Below are 24,261 nucleotides of genomic sequence, written 5' to 3' on the forward strand. Positions count from 1 at the left end.
CTCCAACAAATGAGGAATTTTTACAAGACCAGGAGAATGGGTATTTCTTAGATACTTAGAGCTTTCTCATATTCTTTTCTCCCAGGTTGTCTTGGAGACATTTATAGCACCTTACCAAGATAAGTATAAATGAGAACCCTGGTCCCTGGTACCCTGTTTTCCTTCCTTCACTTTAGTTATTCCAAATCCACAAGAATCTAAAAGATTAGTTCTCTCCTGCTGTCCACCTTTTATTTTAAATTTGATATTCTAATGTCTTTAATGAAACAAAATAAACCAAAAGCAATTCAGATTTTTTAAAATTTCGTGACAAAATATAGCTTTTCTTATTTCCTAAAAGGAATCATGAAACCATGAAATCAAGAAAGCCAGTTCTTTGACTACATATTAATTCAATGATGCTGTATTTTGAGCAAAACTAATTATTTTTCTATGCATGAAAGGAATTCTGGGATTAGAATGGTGCTTTTTAAAAAAGGATTAGTAACAGCAACTTCAGGGCAGAGCCCCTGATCTTCAGTCTTGTTCTTCTCCTTCTCTCTAGCAGGGATTGGTAGGTGCTCTTGCTCCAAACATCACATCTGTGTAAGACAGAAAGGATAGTTAGAATGGAGGTGGTAACTCCATTCTTCTAAAAAAAATTCAAAATCTTTCTGAGACATACTCCTTTCATCTCATATTGAAATATATTTTACAGAATTTCCCATAAGGGGCAAACATTCTGCCTTAGATTAGAAGTAATGTTTTCTTTCTTAAAGGAAATTACATTTTAGTTAGTTAAAAAGTAACAGGACTATTTAAGATTTGACCTGTAATAAGCTTTGTCACCTACAAATCCAAACATTTATTTCTATTATGACATTCTTGTACCCCTATACTTAGCCATGAATGCAATGTCTCATCAAATGCTATTAAGTAATCTACATATTTATGAACACATTGCTTTATGCAAGATACACTTTCTTTCTCTGTACCCCCCTCTCTCTCTCTGTGAGTGTGTGTGTGTGTGTATGTGTGTGTGTGTGAGTGTGTGTGTGTGTGTGTGTGTGTGTGTGTGTGTGTGTGTGTGTACAGTACTCCAGACTGTTTTCTAGCAGACCTTCAAAGAGTAGCATACAAGAGAATTGTTAAGGGGCATTTGGGGTTAACATATGAAAACAAAGACAGACCAGGCTTGGAAACATGCAGTCTTAGCTATGTTATAGGAAGAAACATTTGGAGGCAAAATAACCCTTCAAAGTTGTCTTGAGTTCAGACATAGACTATGTCTCCTTGTGTTAGAAGGTTCAGCTAAATAGTTCCAGAGGGACTGGCAGCAGTGTGGTGCCCACAAATATATCCATAGCAGCATGACAAGATGCCCTCACTGAAGGGTAATGTAAGTGACCAGAGGCATCTAAACAAGAAAATTCCTTTTCACCGCAAACAAGACACTATGGTTGTAATGTCCTTGTCCTTTTTGCTTAACACATTAACAGTGGTTATTTTACCTCAAAAAAGGCATATCTAAAGCTTAAACCTTGTAAAAATATAGAATTCTTAGAAAAAAATTAAGCAATCAACCATGGTAGCAATCACATGACTGAGAATTTATTACCTTGGTCTGACCAGAGGCTTATTCTTCATGAAAAAACAAAAAAACAAACAATAAAACCCTGGATAGAACTCTCTACAATGACCTGAGAAAATCCATTGCCATCTATTCCATGGATGAAAGGATACATTACTATGAAGTAACCTTTTAATTGGAGAAATATTTCTTTATAACATAAAAATACTTAGTGAAAATACAAAATTTTTGAATTTAGAATTTTGAAATTAATCAGAGGAGTCGATACTAGAAAGGAGGCCTTTACCCACGTCACATTTCTGTGAGTGCATGGACTTATTTCTGGTCTTCAATATGATTCTATTGATCAATGTGTCTGCTTTTGTGTCAAAACCATGGATTTTCTACTACTATAGCTCTTTAGTACAACTTGAAATTTACAATGGAGACGCCATCAGCAATTCTTTTATTATTCAGGACTGTTATATCTCTACTGAATTGTTTGTTTTCATAAGCATCTGAAAGTTCTTCTTTGTTCTGTGAAGAATTATGTTGGAATTTTGATGGGAATAGCATTGACTCTGTAGATTGCTTTGGGTAGGATGGCTATATTAAATCCTAGAGGTCCATGAACATTGGAGATCTTTCCATCTTCTGATATATTCTTTAGTATCTTTCTTCAAATTTTAAAGTTTTTGCCATATAAATCTTTCACTTGCTTGGTTGGAGATATCCTAATATAGTCTACACTTTTGAAGCTATTGTGAAAGGTGTAATTTACCTAGTTTCTTTCTAATTTGTTATTCATTTACATAAGTGAATGGTGCTTATTTTTGTGTATTAATTTTTTATACTGCTACTTTGCTGGAGGCGTTTATTAGCTGTAGGTGTTTCCTTTTAGAAATATTTAGAGTCACTCATGTATACCATTATATCATAAAGATACTTTGACATTTTCTCTTCCTATTTCTATCCCCTTGATCTCTTTCAATTATCTTACTTATCTAGCTAAGACTTAAAGCATGAATAATATAAAACCAGAGACAGATATTGGAGTTTGAGCTGAAGATCAGAAAAGCAAAGCAGTAAGGCCTCTAGCTCTTGCCTTTACCTCAGATGAAAATGGGTGATCCTGTCTCCATGAATCCTCAGAATACAATGCAAACTGCACTGTTCTTCACCAAGCCTCAGACTGTAACTGCAATTCTTCTGAGTTCCTGTCTCCCACAACCTTACATCCTCTCTCCACTCAGCCGTATCATTCCCGTCTCCACCTCCCTATTGCTAAGATTAAAGGTGTGTGATCCCAAGTGCTGAGATCACCTTTGTCTCCCAAGTCAAGGGATTAAAGGTGTGTACCACTTAGCCTCTATGGTGACTATTATGCCTACTGTGATTAAAGGATATTTTTTTTAATCACCACTGCCTGTCTTTATGTCTGTTGCTAGTTTTGCATTTTGATCTCTGCTGGTGTTATTAAATCATAAATAATATATCATCACAAAGACTTCAAGTTTTATGTTGGGTAGTTATGGAGACAGTGCCAAAGGCCCAGCTAATGACTACAAATGAATACTGAAGCCTTCCCCAAGACAAGACAAAGTAAATAGCAACCTGGGAGATAGAATATCAGCACCGGCATCTTAGAGAAGGAGGAGGTCTCAGAGATGCACCCTTGTTACATACAGATTTGATACTGAAAGGTTCCACATTTCCTGGAAATTTCCTGCTGAGTGGAGATCATATTTCCAGTTCTTCTGGTCTTCAAGAGCATCATGATAGCAATTCTTCACTGCTGAGTTTCAAGTAGAGAACTCATATTTTCACTAAGTATATTTATGTTAAAAAGAAATATTTCCCCAATTAATAGGTTACTTCATAGTAATGTAACCTTTCATCCATGGAAGAAGGGCAATGGATTTTCTCAGGTCATCATAGAGAAATCTACCCAGGGTTTTTTGTTTGTTTGTTTGTTTGTTTGTTTTTTAATGAAGAATAAGCCTCTGGTCAGACCAAGGTAATAAATTCTCAGTCATGTGATTGCTACCATGATTGATTGCTTAATTTTTTCTAAGAATTCTATAATTTTACAAGGTTTAAGCTTTAGATATGCCTGTTTGGAGGTAAAATAACCACTGTTGATGTGTTAAGCAAAAAGGACAAGGATATTACAACAATAGCGTCTTGTTTGCTATGATAAGGAATTTTCTTGTTTAGATGCCTCTGGTCAATTACATTCCCCTTTAGTGAGGGCATCTTGTCATACAGCAATGGATATATTTGTGGGCACCACACTGCTGCCAGTCCCTCTGGAACTACATAGCTGAACCTTCTAACACAAGGAGACATAGTCTATCTCTGACCTCAAGACAACTTTGAAGGGTTACTTTCTTCCCTCCAAAGTCTCTTCCTATAACATAACTAAGACTGAATTTTTCAAGACTGGTCTCTGTTTTCATATGTTAACCACAAAGGCCCCTTAACCCTAACCCTAACCCTAACCCTAACCCTAACACTAAACCTAACCACAACAATAACCCTAAACTAACCCTAACCCTAACCCTAATACAACACTAACCCTACCCTAACCCTAACCCTAACCCTAACCCTAAAGCTGACCCTAAACCAAACCATAACCCTAACCTTAATGCTAACCCTAACACTAAACCTAACCATAAACTTAAGGCTAACCCTAAACCTAACAATAATGCTAACCCTAAGAGTAATGAAAACCCTAAACCTAACTTTAACCCGATCCCTACCACTAAACCTATCCCTAACCCTAACCCTAATTCTAATCTACCCTAACTCTAACCCTGAACCTAACACTAACCAAAAACCATAATGCTAATCCAAAAGCTAACCCTATCCCTAAAACTAACCCTAACCCTAATGCTAACCCGAACCCCAAACCTTACACAAACCTAACACCAAACCAAACATAACTTTAAACCTAACCCAAACACTAACCTTAATCCCAATCCTAACCATAAGCCTAACCCTAAACCTAAACCTTAGATTATCTCTAACCCTAAACCTATCCCTAACGCTAACCCAAACTCTAACAATAACACTAACCCTAACGAAAACCCTAACCCTAGACATAACCCTAAAGCTAACCATACCCCTAAGCCTAACCCTACACCTAACACTAACCCTAAAACAAACCATAAACCTAACCCTAACACAAACGCTAACCCTAAACCTAAACCTAATTCTAAACCTAACCCTAACACTAACACTAACCCTAACCCTAAAACTAACCCTAACCCAAAACATAACTCTAATCTGAACCCTAACCCTAATGCTAACCCTAACCCCAACCTATCTCTAACACAATGCTAACCCTAAGCTTAACTATAACACTAACACTGACCCTAACTCTAACCCTAACCCAAATCCTAACACTAAACCTAACCCAAATCCTAACTATAACCCTAACCCAACCCTAAGAAAAACCCTAACCCTAATGCTAACTCTAACTGTAAAAATAACCTTAACCCTAACCCTAATGCTAACCCTAACCCTAACACTAACGCTAAATGTAACAGTAACCCTATCCCTAACTCTAACCTAAACATTAAACCTAAGCCTAAACCTGACCTTAAAACTAAACCTAACACTAAGCCTAACGCTAACCCTAACCCTAAACCTAACTCTACCCCTAACCTAACGCTAACCCTAACCATAAACCTAACCCTAACCCTAAATATAACACTAACAGTAACACTCTGGCAAACCCTAACCCTAACCCTAACACTAAGGCTAACACAAACCCTATACCTAACGCTAAACCTAAACCTAACCGTAACCCTAAAAATAACATTAACCCTAACCCTAACCTAAACCCTAAACCTAAACCTAACACTAACCCTAAACCTAAATCTAACGCTAACCCTAACCCTAACTCTAACACTAAACCTAAACCTAACCCTAATCCAAACCCTAACCCTAACCATAACCCTAAACCTAACCCTAACTCTAAATCTAACTCTAACCCTAAACATAGCCCTATCACTAATGCTAACCCTAACCATAACTCTAACCCGAAACCTGACACTAAATGAAACCCTAACCCTAAACCAAACCCTAAACCAAACCCTAACCCTAACGAAAACCCTAACACTATCCCTACCCTTAACCATAACTCTAACCCTAAACCTGACACTAAATGAAACCCTAACCCTAAACCAAACCCTAACCCTAACGAAAACCCTAACACTATCCCTACCCTTAACCATAACAATAACCCTAACTCTAACACTAACGCTAACGCTAACCCTAAGCATAACCCTGATTCAAACCCTAACCACAAACTTAACATCTACCCTAACCCTAAACCAACCACTTACACAAACCCTAACCCTAACCTTAAACCTAGCATTAACCCTAAGCCTAACCCTAATACTAACCCTAAACATAAAACTAACCCTATCCATAACCCTAACACTAACCCTACCCCAACCCTAACCCTAATCATAACCCTCATGCTAACCCTAACTCTAAACCTAACACTAACCCTCTCTCTAAACCTAAACTAAAACCTAACCATAAACCTAACCCTAACACTAGCCATAACCCTAACCTTAACCCGAACCCTAATGCTAACCCTCACCATAACCCTAACGCTAACCCTAACTCTAACCCTAGCCATAAACCTAACAATAACCCTAAAACTAACACTAACCCTAACATTAAACCTAACCATAAAACTAACCCTAACCCAAACCCTAGCTCTAACTCTAAACCTAACCCCTATCCCTAATCCTAACCATAACCCTAAACCTAACTCTAACCTTAACACTAACCCTAACTCTAACCCTAATGCTAAACACAACCCTAAACATAACCCTAACCCTAACCTTAACCCTAACCCTAAAACTAACCCTAACCCAAACCCTAACCATAACACTAACTGAAAACCTAACCCTAAACTTAAACCTAACCCTAACCCTAGCCATAATACTAAACCTAACCCTAACCTTCACCCTAAAGAAAAGCCTAACCCTAACCCTAACCCTACCCTAAACCTAACATTAAACCTAACCCTAACCCTAACATTAATTCTAACCCTAACCATAAGACTAAACCTAACCATAACCCTAACACTAAGTCTAACCCTAACGCTAACCTTAACCCTAAGCCTAAACCTAACCATAACCCAAACACTAAACTTAAACCTAAAGAAAACCACAGCCCTAACTCTAACCCTAATCATAACAATAATCCTAACCCTAACCCTAAACCAATCCCTAACCGTGACCCTAACCCTAATCCTAACGATATCCCTTACCCTATCCCTACCCTAACCCTAACGCTTAGCCTAACCCTACCCCAAACCCTAACTATAACCTAAACCTAAACCTAACCTAACCCAAACCCTAACCCAAACCCTAACCATAACCCTAACCCTAAACTTAACCCTAACCCTAACTCTAACCCTAAACCTAATGCTAACTCTAACCCCAATGCTAACGCCAACCCTAAGCCTAACTCTAACCATCTTCCTAAACCTTAAGCTAACCCTAACCCTAACACTAACCTTAACCCTAACCCCAAAACTTACACAAGCCCTAACCCTAACCTGAAATGTAACAATAACTCTAACCCTAAACCTCACCCTAAAGCAAATCCTAACGGTAACCCTATCCCTAACGCTAACCCTGACCCTAACATTAAACATAACACTAACATTAACCCTAACCATAACCCTAACCCAAACCCTAACCCTATCCCTAACGCTAACGCTAACCCTAACCTAACCCTAACCTTAAACCTATGCTAACCCTAATCCTAACCAAAATCCTAGCATTAATCCTAACGCTAACCCTTATCTCACCCTAACCCTAATGCTAAACTTAACCCTAACACTAACCCTAACGCTAACTCCAACCCTTACACAAACTCTAACCCTAACCCAAAAATAACTTTAACCCTAAACCTAACACTAACCTAATCCTAACCCTAACTCTAACCCTATACCTAAACCCAACGCTAATCCTAACCCTAACCCGACGCCTAACCCTAACAAAAACCCTCACCCTAACCCTAATCCTAACACTAAACCTAACTCTAACCCTAACCCCATCCCTAATGCTAAACCTAACCCTAACCTTAACCATAACCCTAACCTAAAACCTAATGAAAATATTACGCTAACCCTAACCCTAACCGAAACAATAACCTTATCCCTAACCCTAATGCTAACCCTAAACCTAACCTTAATCCTAACGCTAACACTAATGCTAACCCTAACCTTATCCATAACCTTAACGCCAACCCTAACCCTAACCCAAACCCTAACTCTAACCCTAACACTAACGCTAATACTAACCCTTAACCCTAACCTTAACCCTGACCCTAACGCTAACCCTATACCTAACCCTAACCTTAATCCTAACGCTAACACTAACGCTAACCCTAACCTTATCCATAACCTTAACGCCAACCCTAACCCTAACCCAAACCCTAACCCTAAAGCTAACCCTAACTGTAACTCTAAACCTAACCCTAACCCTAACGCTAACCCTATCCCTAACACTAACCCTAACCCTAAACCTAACCCTAAAGCTGGCCCTAATCCTAACCAAAGTCCTAGCGCTAACCCTAATGCTAACCCATATCCTCACCCTAACCCTAACGCTAAACTTAACCCTAACACTAACCCTAATGCTAACCCCAACCCTTACACAAACTCTAACCCTAACCCTGACCATAACCCTAACCCTAAACCTAACCGTAACCGTAACTTTAACGCAAACCCTAACCCTAAAACTAATCCTAACACTAAACCTAACACTAAACCTAACTGTAACACTAATGATAACCCTAACCCTAACTCTAAACCTACCGCAAACCCTAACTCTAACCCTAAACCTAACGCTAACCCTTGCCCTAATGCTACCCCTAACAATAACCCCAATCCTAATAATAACCATAACCCTAACCCTAAACTTAAACCCTAATGCAAACTCTAAACCAAACGCTAACCTAACACTAACCCTTATGCTAACCCAAACCCTAACCCTAACCCTGATCCTAATATTTATCTGTCTGTGTACAACACACCTTCCTGAAGTCAGAGGAAAACTGAGGGTTGGATGTCAGTGTCTTCTTTATCTTCCCTGACATATGGTTTTAAGGAAGGAAAGCTCATGTCACCAGTCTGGCAGAAGTCTCCTACAGGCTTTGGAGAAAATAATGTAAATTGTCTCCTTAATTCTCCCTTATTGAATAGTTGGAGAAATATTAGTGTCCTCTTTTTCTGAAGTCAGGTAGAATGCATAAAAGAATATATCATACCAGTCTTTTACTCCTTTTGACATTTCATCATTGAAAAGGGCCTGTTCCTTTTCCAACCTGCCTGTCATTCCCTGAAAGGCCTCTCCTGGGCCTGTGATTGCTCCTGACGGAACCTTTCCTGGTTGTGAGAACACTATCCAGTAATTCACACTCCTAAGCTGGCATGTCATTCATGGAAGGTCTGGAAGAAAACACCTACATTCTTTGTAGAAGATATTGAAAAGTGTTTCTTTCCTTCTACCTTATTGAATAGTTGGAGACTTATTAGTGAGGGTGCGTCCTCCATTGGGGGATAATCTAACTCTGTCACATCATTTGGGAAAGGATCTTGGTCCACCCCATGTATCTATCTTTAGAGGGTATCCTTCTATATGGAAGGTACTCCCAAAGACCAATTGCACACTAGGGATTAAATAGATATGTCACTGCCAGAAGTCCCATAGGCCGCTTAAAGACCCCAGTTATAACCCACCTTCATGGGGCCTTGTTTGGTCCTATTTTGATTGCGAAGCTGTCAGAATGGGTCTCTGAACTACAACTTGTCATGCCAGCTCTTTCTGTGGGTTTCCCTAGTATGGTCTTGACTCCTTTGCTCATCAATCCTCCATCTCTACAACTGGATTCCAGGAGCTCAACTCAGTGCTTGGCAGTCAATCTCTGCTTCTGCTTCCACCTGCTACTGGATGCAGGCTCTATGATGGCATTTAAGATAGTCATCAATCTCACTATACTGTGGAGACAATGCCTGATGACCCTTTCACTCAGGACAGACTAGATACTCTGCAGACACAAATCAGTCCTTCAAAAACCATCTATTTTAACGACCCTTGAAGAGAAGAAGTGTGAGGAGATGTTTACGTCATGGGATGTCCCTGCACAAACAGCACAGAACAACCAAAGACTTCTCTGTCCCTGCATATAAACACAGGACCATATGATGTATTTCAGGCCCTGACTTTTACCCTTCAAATGCAAGGTCTGACACACACACACACACACACACACACACACACACACACACACACACACAAACGAGAATCAGATTCATCAAGTTGTATCCTCCCCTACAGCAAAATTCACACACACACAAACAGATAACAGGGCCTGTTGAGTTCCAAACCCTGAATAGTCAACACAAAGGGGAGGTAGAGTGGGAGGGAGGAGGAAAGAGAGGGAGACCAATGAGAGGTAGAAACAAATGCACATGAGGGCAAGAGAGAGAAATGTGTGTGTTGGGTCTAGTAAGTGAGCCATCACCAATAGGCAAATTCCCCCAACCATACACTCACAGCAGATCATGATGCAAGGTCCTGGTACATTTCCATTACCTTAAAACCAAATCTCTCTACATACCGCAAGGAGTCAGATTCTTCAATGTGTCCACAGCCTTACAACCACAACCTCCTCATGCAGTGTTTGGAGTCAGATACTGCTCAAAATTCCCTCTTCTATAGCCACTGATACAAATATGCATATACACACATGGGAGATGACAGGTCCTTTGAGATTACACCTAACTAACAACTAAAGCACCATGGGCACTGGAGGAACACACACAAATACACCACATACACACACACACACACACACAGACACACACAGAGACACACACACACACACACACACACACACACACACACAGAGAGAGAGAGAGAGAGAGAGAGAGAGAGAGAGAGAGAGAGAGAGAAAGTTTTCTGTTCCTTGTAGGTATAAATGTCCATGAAAATTACACTCTCTGTCTCTCTGCCACTGTGTCATTCAGATTGAGTTGTCAGTTACTTACTGCTAGATATCCTTCTATTCAACCAAAGTCACACTCTGGTAAGCAAATGCAGGTGCGGCCAGCTCCTCTGTAACTAAAAGCCTCACACAACACATCGCTATGTCTGTTTCTACAAGTTATTTTCTCTTGCATAGGCAAAATATATGTGTTCATATATCAGGATTCTGCTCGCTTCTTCTTTAAAAAAAACCATCACAGAATACATTGTTATATCTATTGCTTTCAAGTATTTTAGGTATTTTCCATTGCATAGCCCAAACCCCACATATAGCAGGATTCAACTGCTGCTAATTATCCCCTACCCTAGAGGTAAAGACCCAATAAAAAATACAAGCCAGTTATCAGTCCATTTTGGTAGCCTTTTCTCTAGAGCAAAAGAATACAAAAAAAGATAGGGGTCTTCCTAAGCCTGAAGCAGGGGCACTGAATATGGGTGTCAGTAGAGAGGCCTGGGCAGTCTATGGGCAACTGGCAGTGTAACCAATATTTATTCCTGGTGCATGAATGATCTTTGGAAACCCATTCCCTAGGAAACAATACTCTCAGCCTAGAACATATGGATTTCATTTTTAAAGATGACCATTGTTTAATAATAATCACTACTCTAGTATATAAACTTATTGAGTGTGTCTTAAATATTAGTTACTAAATATACCCAAAGTAATCACTGTTGATATCCTGGCTTTTCCCTCACCCCAGGTAATGGGCAACTTGACCATGTTCCTAATCCCAACTCCTCTCCATCTTCTGCCTGGTGGCTTCCCCTCAGCACCCACTCTGATCCAACCCTTTCTGGGGCCTGTGCCTTCTCCCACCAGCCTGTCACTCCCTGTCAGCCCACACCAGGAACTGTGCCTTCTCCTTTGGGAACCTTTCCTGGTTGTGGGTCCTCTCTAATTCTCTGCCTTCTCCCTGCATCAGGTTAGCTTTTATCAATGCTACCTTTTAGACCCTGGATCCATTTTGATGGGTGATTACCCTTTACCTACAGCTGTCAAAGGTTGCATGTCTACATTGTGCATGGTTTAGGTGGCTGCAAAATGACTGTGCATGCAGAAACCATCAATCACCACCAGAAAGCCTTGCTTAATGCACCACTATCTAGCTATTCCCACTCCTGGATGTTGTGAAATCTAAGCTGGTATCTCATTCGTGGAAGGTTGGACCGGTGTCATTCCCCTGCCTTGACACATCAGATAAGAGTAGTCATATGGCCACTGATCAGCCACCCTCCAAGAGTTTACTTATTTGCATAAGTACATTTATTTAGAGACAGTGTTTCATGTAGATCAGGCTGACCCCAAACTCTCTATGTAGCCAAAGAGGACCTTGAACTTCTGTTCCTTCTAAATCCCATGAGTGCTTGGAATACAGTCATGAACTACTAACCCTGATGAATGCCTTCCTCAGAATTGAACACATGGCTGCTTGTGTGCTCAGTAACAAGCTCTGGCTCTTCCTCCTTTTATTGTTGTTTGGAAATGTCTCATGTGCCCAGGATGGTGTTCTACTCTTATTTCTTACCAGTGAGAAATAGAAAGAAGTATCCATCCATCTTCAATTGTAAATGTGCTTAGCTCATGGCAGGAAAAAATGAAAACCCTACATTTAATTAGAAGTTTCTGTTCTCATTACATATCTATCTAAAGGAAAACATGTTTGGCATTGTAAACTTAGAGAACAAAACTTGGCAGGAGTGGTCATGGACTAGTGAGTAGAAGAAAACTGCTACTTCCATTTTCTTAAACCAGTGTGATATCTAACTGTATCCCAAATGTATATCCTTGTACACAGAGATAAATACAGCAGCTGACCCTCATCAAAGCACCTTCCTTTTAAAATACCAGACTTTTACACAGACCCACAACTGATCAAAATGCAGAGAAGTGACTATGCCATGCTAAAGCTAGACCCCTAAAAGTGCAATTATGTGTTTTATGGGATAGGTTAGTTCTGCCTCTCAATAAGGTGGTTACAAATGCAAGAAAATTATGAACTCATCAGTTCACATGAAAATGAAATCAGGGTCAATTCATTACGGAACACTACCAGAAGTGTTACAGGTTATCAATACCTGAGAGGACAGGGAGAATCAGTTTCCTCCAGGGACAGGTTCCCCCTTAGCTTGTTCAGTCCCCAGTGGTCTCTTCTGCATTCCCATACAAATGAACAAACTAAACGTACTCAGTAGGTGAGAAATACATGTGTCTATGTATGAGCACCAAACCACACATATGCATGCATTTTATTAATTAAAGGGTTCATGTTTGGGGCTTACATGGGATAAGCTGAGGCACAAGCAGGAAGGAAGGTGGCACAAGAAACTAGATGTAGTATTTATGTGTGAAGTTTTTAAAAAAAACACAGAAAAACCAACTAATCTTCAAAGAACTAGCAGGTTAGGCAGGAATACTCGGGAAATGTAAAAACTGCACCCAGGACTTTGAGGACTATTTCACCAAGTGATTGACAGTGTTCTCCTAAAGAAGAACACAACATACAAATAGAATAAATTTTGGAAGTTTCTACAACAGAGAAGTAGAAATTTTGAATTAGAATGACCCACCACAAAATCAGTGAGAGGAAGGAGAAATTTAATGAGCAACATAATGTTTTGTTTTGGTTAGGTTTTGTATTGTTTTAATTTCAGAGTATTGATGATCAGTGTAGGCAAATTAAGCCATGACTAGCTAATGATGTAGTTTTCGTGTTGACAAATAAAGGGGTGAACACAGACCTAAGCACTTGGATTAAATTAGAGATGGGTCTCCAAAGAAAGTTCAGCATGCATTGATGGTCTTGAGATTCAATCAGAAACTGGATTTTTTCATTCTGACAATTAGTAAATTTTTAAAGGCAAAAATTAATGCGGTCCTGTTGATGTTCCATTCATGGGTGATCACAAGTCACCAGTTCATAGATATTGCCTGATGACGTTTTATTCCGAACAGACTAGAAACTGTTCAAACAAAAAAAGACCTTCAGAAATCAAGTCTAATTTCAGGACATAAATGAGACCCTGTTAGGGAAGTAGTGTGGACAGATAGATGCCTACTGGCTGGGCTGTGCACAAAAGTCACAAAACAAGCAAAGCCTTCTTCTCTAAGCCTGCTGTCACCGGACCCCCATCTGTTGTCCACGTGGTGGGCACTTGACAGTTCACCTTAGAGCAGCCACAAGTCTTGTGCGTTTGCCTGGCCAATGAGGGTGCCCGGATTGGCATCTCAATCTGACTGGCTCAATTAAGTACCTCTCACCAATCAGGTTTCAGCTCAGGGTGCACAAGCTGCACGAGCTAGGTGGTCAAGAGACAGATGGCGCCAGTATTGCAAGTGAAGGCAAAGCGTTCACTTCGCTGACACCAGTGCCCGAGGCAGTGTGCACCCACAGTGCTCAAAGCCGTGAATTTGGAAGAGGATTTTCTGTTCAACTCAAGCAACACCAGGTACAGCCTCATTGGCTGCTGTCTTCCAGGACTATTTTGTTTTCATGGGACCCAGAATGCTCTCTTTGTCATAAACACTTTGTAGTGTGGATTGGGCCACTGGACATTTTTCCTATTGGCTGACTAATCAGGAATCCGAGCCTGGATTTGAAACCACCCAGTTCTCTTTCCCTTTTTTCTAAAGAGTCTGGTTGCTGAGACAACCAGGCCTCTTCTCAGAATATTGTGGACCATCCCAGAGTGATTGAAATTCTATTCCTTGATCCAGTGTCCAATCTAATATTCCCTATTTTTTTTTTTTTTTTTTTTTGGTATTTGAGACCGGGTTTCTTTTTGTAGCCTTCAAGCTTGTCCTGGCGTTTGCTCTTTATTTAGCCCAGGCCTTCCTCAAACCCACGGAAAACTGCCTGCCTCTGCCTTCCAACAACTGGGAGAAAAGCATTCATCACCACCTCCAAGCATATTCCCTCAAATTTTCTATTTTGAGTCTGGCATGTCACTCATAACTCAGTTATCTTCATTAGTAACTGTTTTCTGGAAAATAATTTAATTACACTCTTGAGGGTTAGGGTTTTTTACACTATATTTACATTTTTTAGTTAGTTTGTTTGTTTTGTGTATTTTTTGAGACAGTGTTTCTCTATGTGCTTTGGAGCCTTTCCTAGGCTGTAAAACTTACTCTGTAAAACATTAAGGCTTAGAATTTATAGAGATCTGCCTGTCTCTGCCTCCTGAGTGCTGATATTAAAGCCTGTGCCTCTATTGCCTAGAACCTTACATTGTTATGCTCATCTGGAATTTTTCCTATTGGATCTGTCCCTTTGTTGTTCAGTCATGAACTCATCTTAGGTATTAAGATGACCTTGTTTATGTTCTGTTGAAATTGCTGAATGTTTCAAGTGATTTCTATAAGAATTATCATGTCCAGGTACATAAACTGTTGATTTATAGTCTCTGTTTATTTTACAGTTAGGGTAATTTGTTCTGTTTATTTTGCTCAGAGTTGTTTATCTGTCTGTGCACAACACAACTTTCGGGAAGTTAGAGGAAAACTGAGCATTGCATGTCAGTGATTTTTTTTTTCTACATATGGTATCATGGAAGGAAAACTGATATCAACAGGTCTGGCAAAAGGCTCCTTCAGCCTTTGTAGAAGATATTAGAAAGTGTGTCTTTAATTCTCCCTTATTGAATAGTTGGAGAAATATCAGGGTTAACTCTTTTTAAAAGTCAGGTAGTATACATACATGAATATATATCATACCAGGATTTTATTCCTTTTGACATTTCATCATTGAAAATGTTTGAAAATACATTTTTATGTATTAAACACAATCTTGTTTTACAAACCAATCTGCCTGTCCTTTCCCTCCCATCCTACCATGTTCAGCATCAATCCCCCATCAACACCCCAGGGAAGACGAGGCTTCCATTGGGGGATAATCTAAGTCTGTCACATCATTTAGGACAGGACCTAGGTCCTCCCCTATCTATATTGAAAGAGCATCCCTCCATAGTGAATGGTCTCCCAAAGAATATTTGTGCACTAGAGACAATTACTGTTTCGACGGCAAGAAGTCCCATAGACTGCCCAAGGCCCCCAACTGAACCCAATTTCAGGCTGCCTGAATTGGTCCTATTCTGCTTCCCTAGCTGTCAGCTGGGGTCTCTGAACTCAAACTTGTCAGGGCAGGTGTTTCTGTGCGTTTTCCCCGCATGGTCTTGACCACTTTGTTCATCACTCCTCCATCTCTAAAACTGGATTCCAGGAGTTCTGCTCAGTGCTTGGCTGTGAATCTCTGCTTCTGCTTCCATCAGCTACTGGATAAGGCTCTATGATGTCATTTAGATAGTCATCAATCTCATTTTACTGTAGAGATATTGCCTCATGACTGTTTCATTCAGGAACAACTAGAGAGTGTGCAAACACAAATCATACCATCAGAAATCATCTATATTCACAAACCTGGAAGAGTAGAAGTGTGCGGAGTTGAGTAATTCCTGGGATGTCCCTGCAAAAAAGAACTACCAAAGCCTTTTCTGCCCCTGCTCCAAACCACAAGACTATGTGCTTTATGTCAGGTCCTGAGTTTTCCCCTTAACATGAAAATCATCACCCACACAAGGGTAAGTATCAGATTCATCAAGTTGTAGACTCCCCTGCAGCCAAATCCACACACACACACACACACACACACACACACACACACAGAGAGAAGAGAGAGAGAGAGAGAGAGAGGAGAGAGAGAGAGAAATAGAGTCTCTCTCAAACACAGGGCTTGTTTTCTCTTCCTGCTAGTTATAAACATCTGTGAAATACAAAGAATCTCTCTCTCTCTCTCTCTCTCTCTCTCTCTCTCTCTCTCTCTCTCTCTCTCTCTCTCACACACACACACACACACACACACACACACACACAGTCTCTCTCACACACACAAAGCTTGTTTTCTCTGCCTGCCAGATATAAACATCTGTGAAATACAAAAAAAATCTCTCCCTGTCTCTGTCTGTGTCTCCCCTGCTCTCTGTCTCTGTCTCTGTCTCTGTCTCTGTCTCTGTCTCTGTCTCTCTCTCTCTCTCTCTCTCTCTCTCTCTCTCTCACACACACACACACACACACACACACACACACACACACACACACACTCACAACCACACAACATTGGTTTCCTGGTCATGCTAGTTATAATTATCTACAAATATTCTCCTTTTCTGTCTCTCTCTGTCGGTATCTGTTTCTGTCCCTGTTTCTCTCTTTTGCCCTCTCTCTGTGTCTCTCCCCCCCTCTCATCTTCGCTCTCTCTCTTTCAGAATGATGTGTCAGTTACTGACTGCTAGGTTTCCTTCCATCAACCAAAGCACCACTCTGGAAACCAAATTCAGGACCTATCAACTCTACACCCTTTTGTAACTATAACCCACACTATACATTGCTGTGCCTATTTCTACCAGGTATTTTTGTCTTGCACAGCCAAAGTCCCACATATAGTAGGATTCAGCTCCTGCTAATTGTCACCTCCCCTAGAGACAAGTGTACCAATACAAATACAAAACAGGTATCAGTCTTTCTTTGTAGCCTCTTCCCTACTGCTAAAGCTCCCAATAAAAGAATAGGAGTCTGCCTAAGACTGAGCTGGGTCCCCTAAAATTGGGAGTCAGTGGAGAGGCCTGGGCAGTCTCAGGTTTTACTAGCAGTGGAACCAGTATTTATCCCCAGTACATGAATATGCTTCGGGGCCCATTAGATATGGAGGGATACACTTTTGTGCAATTATTTTGATGATTTTCCCCCTTGCCAATTACTTCCATACCCTCCTTCTGTTTCTACCTTCTACTGTTATGATTTTCCTTTCCTTCTTAAAAAAAATAAAACACAAACCAAAAGAAAATCAACACAAGCAATCAATACTTCTAAAATTCCCCAAAAAGAAAATGAGCACAAACATCTACCACTTATTTATTGAGCTGATTTATGTGTTTGCCAATGTATCCCAAACTTAAGAGAAGTGGTTAAGATTCCCAGTTAGAATTCATTGGAGGAAACATATTCTTCCTTTGCCATCAGGATAAAATTGCAGGTGTGTCCTTGGTTAGTCAGGGAAACCTGTTTTCACTTCCACTTTCATTGCTAGACCATCCATCTGGCTTGAATCTTTGCATGGTTGTGTGCATTGCTAATGTTAGTTCATGGGTTTATCTGTCCTGTTGTATCTGGAATACACTCTTCCTTAGAATAAACTATTTTCTGGCTCCAAGAGTCTTTCTGTTTCCTCATCTCAATAGCTCCCTGAACCTTGTGGCATAATTTTCATGAGGCCATCCCATTTAGAACTAAGTATTACAAACTCTCACACATTCTCCACATTGTTATGAGTCTGTGGTAGTTCCATATCCTCTGACAGAGTTTCACTGGTGTGGGCTGTTTGAAACATTAATCTCTCAGTATAGCAGTATGTCATCAAGAGTCATTTTATCACTATGCTCCTTTAGCAGGGTAATAGTGCCGGGTTTTTCCATAGGCCCATGACCTATCTGCTGAGACTTTTGGACACTTTAGCAGTGTCAGTTATGGCTTATATCTCCTGGAGAGGGCTTCAAAACCTATCACAGAGTGGTTGGTTATTGACAACCTAAGCTATTATTGTTTCAGTCTATTTGGTCAATAGGTCACTGTTGTCCTAGGGTTTGTAGCTGGGTGGTATTGATGATTGTCTTTCTCCTTCACTAGAATGCAGAGTACATTCCTGTGTCAAGATTGAAAGTCAGGAGTGGTGAAGCTTCTAGGTATACACTAGCCCAACTTCTCCATGTTGGCTGAGATACATTTGTCTTTCTTCAGCAATGAGGCCTAACAATAATGTTGCATATAAGCAACAGTTTTAGCAGTATGGCTGAGTTTGGGAGGTTTTCCTGGGGCACATCTTCAGCTCTTTAATTATATAGAACTTGATCATGTCACTGAACCAACATTCTTTTCTTCAGAATTTTTCTCAATTGAACTTAGTTTCTCTTTATTGATCTGCTTTGGTTTTTGTATGCTGTCTTTTCAGTTTCAGGAGGTTATACGGTTAGAAATTCACCATTTGCTCTAGCTTTCCATTTCATGCCAGTATACATTTTAAAAATACATGCAAAAGAAGAATTGGAGGAACCAGAGTGGTCAGGGCCAGCACAGGAACATTGCACACAGAGAAATTAACTGGCACTCATAGGTGTTCACAGAGGTATGGGAGCCTGTATACACCTTACACAGGCCCTATGTAAATATGTTATTGCTAAGTACCCGGAGTTCATTGAGGTTTTCCTAACTGTGGAAGGCTGGTGGTCACTGATTCTTTGGCCTACTTATGCTACCCTTTTCTTGCTGCTGCTGCACTACCTAGTCATACAGTAACATATTATTTCATGTTTGGTTGATGTTCCTGGGAAGTCTGTCCTTTTCTAAGGGGATATGTCAAGAGGATAAATCTGGGGAAGACAGGGGAGTATCTGCGGGAGGGCAAAGAGGGGAATATATGGTCAGTGTATAATATATGAGGAAAGAATAAAAAAATATTAGGAAACGAGCAATTTGAAAGAGAAATGTGTTGACATCATTGGCTCCTAGATAGCCTTTTTTATTATAATATAGAGAAAAAAGAAAAATTGGAACATTATCATTACTTATACTTACAGAGTTATCTGGAAACATTATACCTGTAACGTTATCCCTTAAGAAACAATGTCAGATCAGATAAAAATAATAGAATAAATATGTAAACTGAAAAATCATGTATCAAATTATCTAATATATTGAAAGAATAAAAACTTCAAAATAAGTTGTAAAGGTACAGATGGTTTGACAAACATGATGATATCATGGATTTCTGAGAAATGTTACATGAATTGAGTTTCATGATAGCAATTGACTATTATCTAATACAGAATGATTTTCTACATTGTTTAAAGCCCACTTTTTAGTATTGTGTTGACAAATATGGTATCATTTTCACCAAATTATGTCAGAGTAAAATATAGAATTTGGGAACAGGAAAAATGTGTAAATCAGATGGCTTTTAAGGGCTTACCATATCATTGGGTAATGGAAATTTTTTTTCTTAAAAAACTGCCCTTCTTTCTCCAAGGATAGGAGAACATCTATTAAATTGTTTACCAAGATCATGTCCAATTCCTCTGATTTATTTCTTCAGGAATGTTGGTTTTCAGTTACTATTTGTACTCTATACTTTCAATAAGAAAGTATTTCAAGTATTTATGGTTGTATGATTTCCATAGGTTTTTTAGGTTATTGATAACTTAGTAGTAAACAAGAAAGAAAAGTTTATTAACAAGAATGGTTATGAAGTAATTTGATTTGAATAGATTGTTTAATACATTTTTATCTTCAGAAATGTTTGCAGAAGGGACAGGATATATTCTCCATATCAAAATGAAACCCCCTGTTACTTGACAAATAAATATGTCCAAATGATTCTTTACTTTGCAGCCATTTTTGGTGTAACAGCACCATAGTTTGGCAAGAGATTGAAACTGTGTTTTTTCTCCTACTTAATCACTTTGGATAAGGTTGTGTCTGTGTTGTTTACCCTTTTCAATAATCAAGCTTCTATGTCTCTGCAATGTTCATTTTTGTCTATTTCCTTAGAATCAGTTCTCAACCTCAGTATGCTTTCCAGATTTGTTATTGGGTGGGGCTTAGTTTAATCATTTTTTTTTATCCCATTAGTTCATAGTCAATTTGCTTCACATCTGACACACTTTTTCACATAGAAACTGAAAGGTATAAAATTTCCCTAACACCTACTTCTCTTTGTTTTTAATCTGGTTTTCTCAGTTGGTGTTGACATGGATATTACCAATCAATTCACTAACAAGAACAATGAGAAGGTGAAAATACAGCTGGACCTGAAGGCCAGTGCCTCTGAAGAGGAGACACTTTCAGACCACTATGTCTTCCTCAGGAGCCTTGGCAGAGGGAACTTTGCTGAGGTGAAGCTTGCCTACCACCTTCACACAGAGGTGCAAGTTGCTGTCAAGGTCCTACAAAATGGAACCAAAAATGACTTCAGCATAAAAACCGAAATCGACATATATAAAACGTTGGACCACCCGTATATTATCAAGCTGTTCCATATCATCAACACCAAAGAATACATCTATATGGTGTTGGAACATGCTGCTCGTGGAGATCTGGTGAGCTATATTGGGAGGGTGGGCCTTCTGCAGAAGGAGCAGGCCCAGCACTTTTTTACACAGCTGGTATGTGCAGTTCACTACTGCCATGAGAATGGCATTGTGCACAGAGACATCAAGCTAGATAATATTCTGCTTGATGACAAAGGCAACATCAAGCTGTGCGAATTTGGCCTGGTCACCCAAGTCACCTCTGGCCAGGGTACCAATGGCTTCTGCGGAACCCTGGAATATAGTGCTCCAGAGTTGTTCTCTGGCAAGGAATACGATGCAAAGGCAGCTGACATCTGGAGCATGGGAGTGGTTTTATATACAATGGTGACTGCATCCTTTTCCTTCAAAGTCAACACCTATTCATACATGAAGGAGGAGATGCTGGATCCCAAGTACCACCTCCCTTACACCCTTTCCCAAAACACAACAAACATCATTGTGCAGTTGTTCACTGTGAAGCCTGAGCAGAGGTCCAAGATATTTGACATTAGGCAGCACCAATGGCTTACGACGAAGGAAGAATTTGGGAAAATCACACCATCCTTTGAGGCACTCTTGAACAACCTGAATCCCAGCATTGTGGTGGCTCTGGGGAGAATGGGCTACCACCCAAGGACATTAGTGCTTCTATACGTGAGAAGAAATTCAATAACATCATGGCCACATACCTAATTTTAAACCACACATCACCCTGTGACCACTATAAATATTCTGGGAAATTTTTGCCGGCCCGTGTTACTATGTCCCCAGCAGATGCTCTCCCTAGCTTTCCAACTCAGAGGGGACTGAGTGAGCTTGCTCTTCCCATCTTTCTGGAGGAACACCAGATGCATGATGAGAAGGGATCAAGGAAGAAGAAGATGAGAAGCCTGAGCATGCCTGCAAGCTTGTGCTGCCAAGAGAAGGGAAAGAAACATTCATCCCCAGCCCCCAAACTTGCTTGTAAGGTTACTTATCTCAAAAGTAGATGTTTGGCACTGGATAGCATGATTTGTAATTGCTCATCCTCAAGATCCCTGTCCTCTGAGAGCATGTCTTTTGCATCCTTCTTGTCCTGTGAAACATCCCAGGAAGTGAACACCCCAAGCAATAGCTCAGACACTCAGAGTTCTGGGAGCTACAGGGAGGTCCCTCACATTGTGAACACCACTGCCACATACGACATCCAGAGAGGTTCTCTTCAGACAACATCCAAGGACAGCTTTGGTGATGTCCCTCCTGAAGGCATACCTGAAATCCAGAGATACTCCCTTCAGGCAACATCAAAGAAGAGCTTTGAAGATGTCCCTCCTGAAGGCATACCTGAATTCCGGAGATCATCTGGTTGGAAAAAATCTAAGAACAGCTTTGAAGATGTCCCTTCTGAAGACAGAATTGAACTCCAGAAATCAACCCTTCAGGAAACATCCAAGAACAGTTTTCATGATGTCCCTCCTGAAGACATTGATGAAATCCAGAGATCTTCTCTTCAACAATCATCCCAGAAGAGCTTTGACAATGTCCTCCTTGAAGGCATACCTGAAATCCAGAGATTTAACAGCTTTGATGATGTCCTATCTAAAGACATATGTGATATCCAGAGACCTTTCTTTCAGAAAACTTTCAATAACATCTTTGACAATGTCCCTCCAGAAGAAATCCCTGAAATCCAGAGACCTTCACTTCTGGCTATCTCTAAGAACAGCTTTGAAGAGGTTCCTACTAGAGGTGTATCTGCAGCCTCTGACAGCCGTATATCCCAAGTTTGGAAGAGGGTGAAGAAGAGAATTGGAAATTGTCTGAGACGACTATGCTGCTGTGTGCCAGCCTCCAAAAGATGCCATGGTTCTCAGAAGGAAGTGGAACCAGTGGAAATGGAGAGAAGTGCAGTCACACACATGCATCTCTATGAGGTGCCCAAGATGCTATCCGGTGTTTCTTAGTCTATATATTTTCAAAGTCCAATGCAAAAATTACAAATGATTTAGCTGAAGGTAGACAAAAGAAGATGAGAAGCAGACATTGCAGAGGCATTAAGAATTAATTAGTTAAAATAGGAAAGGATAAGAGGGGATGAAAAGTTTTTGGGAGAAGAAAACTCAAAAGGCTACGGAAGAGTGTGAGGGGAAGAAACACTTGAAAATGGATTTCCCAGAAGGAAATAAGAGTCAAAAATCTGAACTACATATTTCAAAGTTCTTAAGACTGTGTTTTGCCTATGTCTCTATCTTCTGAAGTGATAAGTCTCTATGAAGGTTGAGACATGGGAAAGGAATTTTCCTGGTGTGACTGGGACAGCCTATGTTGGAGCCCTGCAGGTTAAGATGGCAGTTTGTCTACTAACCCAGGAGAGAAGTCCAGAACAGGAGGTAAGCCATCTTCTTCCACAGGATTCTCCACAGACAACATAGTTAGCAAGGGTAAGTCCCATGGATGGAATTCCATAGCATTCTTCTCAGAGTGAAACATTGTGCCAAAATTCAACTCCAATCTGCCCCTAAATTAGAAGTCCTGATGGGACAGTCTCCATGGATTCACCACAGCAACACTTATTTTCTCTCTTTACCTTCAAGATGAAGTACAAGTTAGATGTTTTGTCACACTGTGAGAGAGGTCAGCCTCTTCCTCCTCTGGCTCCCATCTTTGCTGTCATGTTTGCAGCCTTCCTACATCCTTTTGTCCCTCTTATCATAGGAGTCACAGTCCCACTGCAGGATGCTGTGTCATTTGTCATGAAGGACCCCTTACTGTGCAGCATTTGTCAGACGCATATTTGTCTCCTAACAGGAATGTGACAGTGACCTGGAAGGAAATGGGTACCACTGTGGATGGAAATCAGGGATATTGCTCCACTCTGGAAGGTGGGTATTGCTTGCATGTCTTGGAGCAGAGTAGAAACATGACTTAGTCACAGTCTTGAAAATACTTTTCATTCAGATCCAACATCTGAGTTCAGACTTAGACAGAACCTTTTGACCATAGAGTTGAGGAATTCAGCCAGACCTTGTACTTGGGTGTCCTCCTGTGAAAGTTGTCTTTAGTGATGTCATGGACACATTCCAGGCAGAGCACTTCTGTCTGCAATGATTAGAGGCCGCTCAGGAGGGACTGAAGGCAGTAGTCATCTGTGGGCCTCATATGGCTAAGGGCAGCACTGAGACCACCAATCTAGTCCTGTTGTATGACAGGTGTTTCTGTGATCTGGTCTACCCTTGACATGATCTACAGACACATAAGCACGAGGCTTCCAAAGCCAGCCTTTTACAATTCCAAGGAAAATGGTCATTTAGTTCATGATGCAGAGGGACAAAGTCATAATGAGAGACAACACAGTCATTCATTGAGAGGGATCTTGGCATAACTTGTTGCAAGTAGAGCATCTTTCCCCTCTGACACTATATTGCCTAAACTTTATGGAAGAACAGTTTGTGTAGAGCGGGTGAACATCTTGTCATGCCTGTACAGTCAGACTGTCAATCTGAACCTGGGCCAGTTACTTACTCTTCACTGGGATGA

General features: G+C 40.4%; 1 protein-coding gene across 5 annotated transcripts in view; it reads right to left on the reverse strand.

Annotated features, from left to right (window-relative positions):
* Positions 1-387: 387 nt before the first annotated feature.
* Positions 388-24,261, reverse strand: part of LOC100756022 (A-kinase anchor protein 9) — a 56,831-nt gene continuing 32,957 nt past the window's right edge. The window contains exons 6-8 of one of the 5 annotated variants that reach the window (XR_004771799.1): positions 23,090-23,311; positions 20,485-22,284; positions 388-581 (exon numbers count right to left, since the gene is read on the reverse strand). The gene's annotated coding sequence lies outside the window, so the exon portion shown is untranslated. Of the gene's footprint in view, positions 582-19,180; positions 22,285-23,089; positions 23,312-24,261 lie in introns of those variants that run through there. The other 4 variants (XR_004771800.1, XR_004771797.1, XM_035451012.1 and 1 more) reach the window with 4 other exon arrangements.

The sequence above is a fragment of the Cricetulus griseus genome (genome assembly GCF_003668045.3).
Source record: "Cricetulus griseus strain 17A/GY chromosome 1 unlocalized genomic scaffold, alternate assembly CriGri-PICRH-1.0 chr1_0, whole genome shotgun sequence".
Taxonomy (NCBI): domain Eukaryota; kingdom Metazoa; phylum Chordata; class Mammalia; order Rodentia; family Cricetidae; genus Cricetulus; species Cricetulus griseus.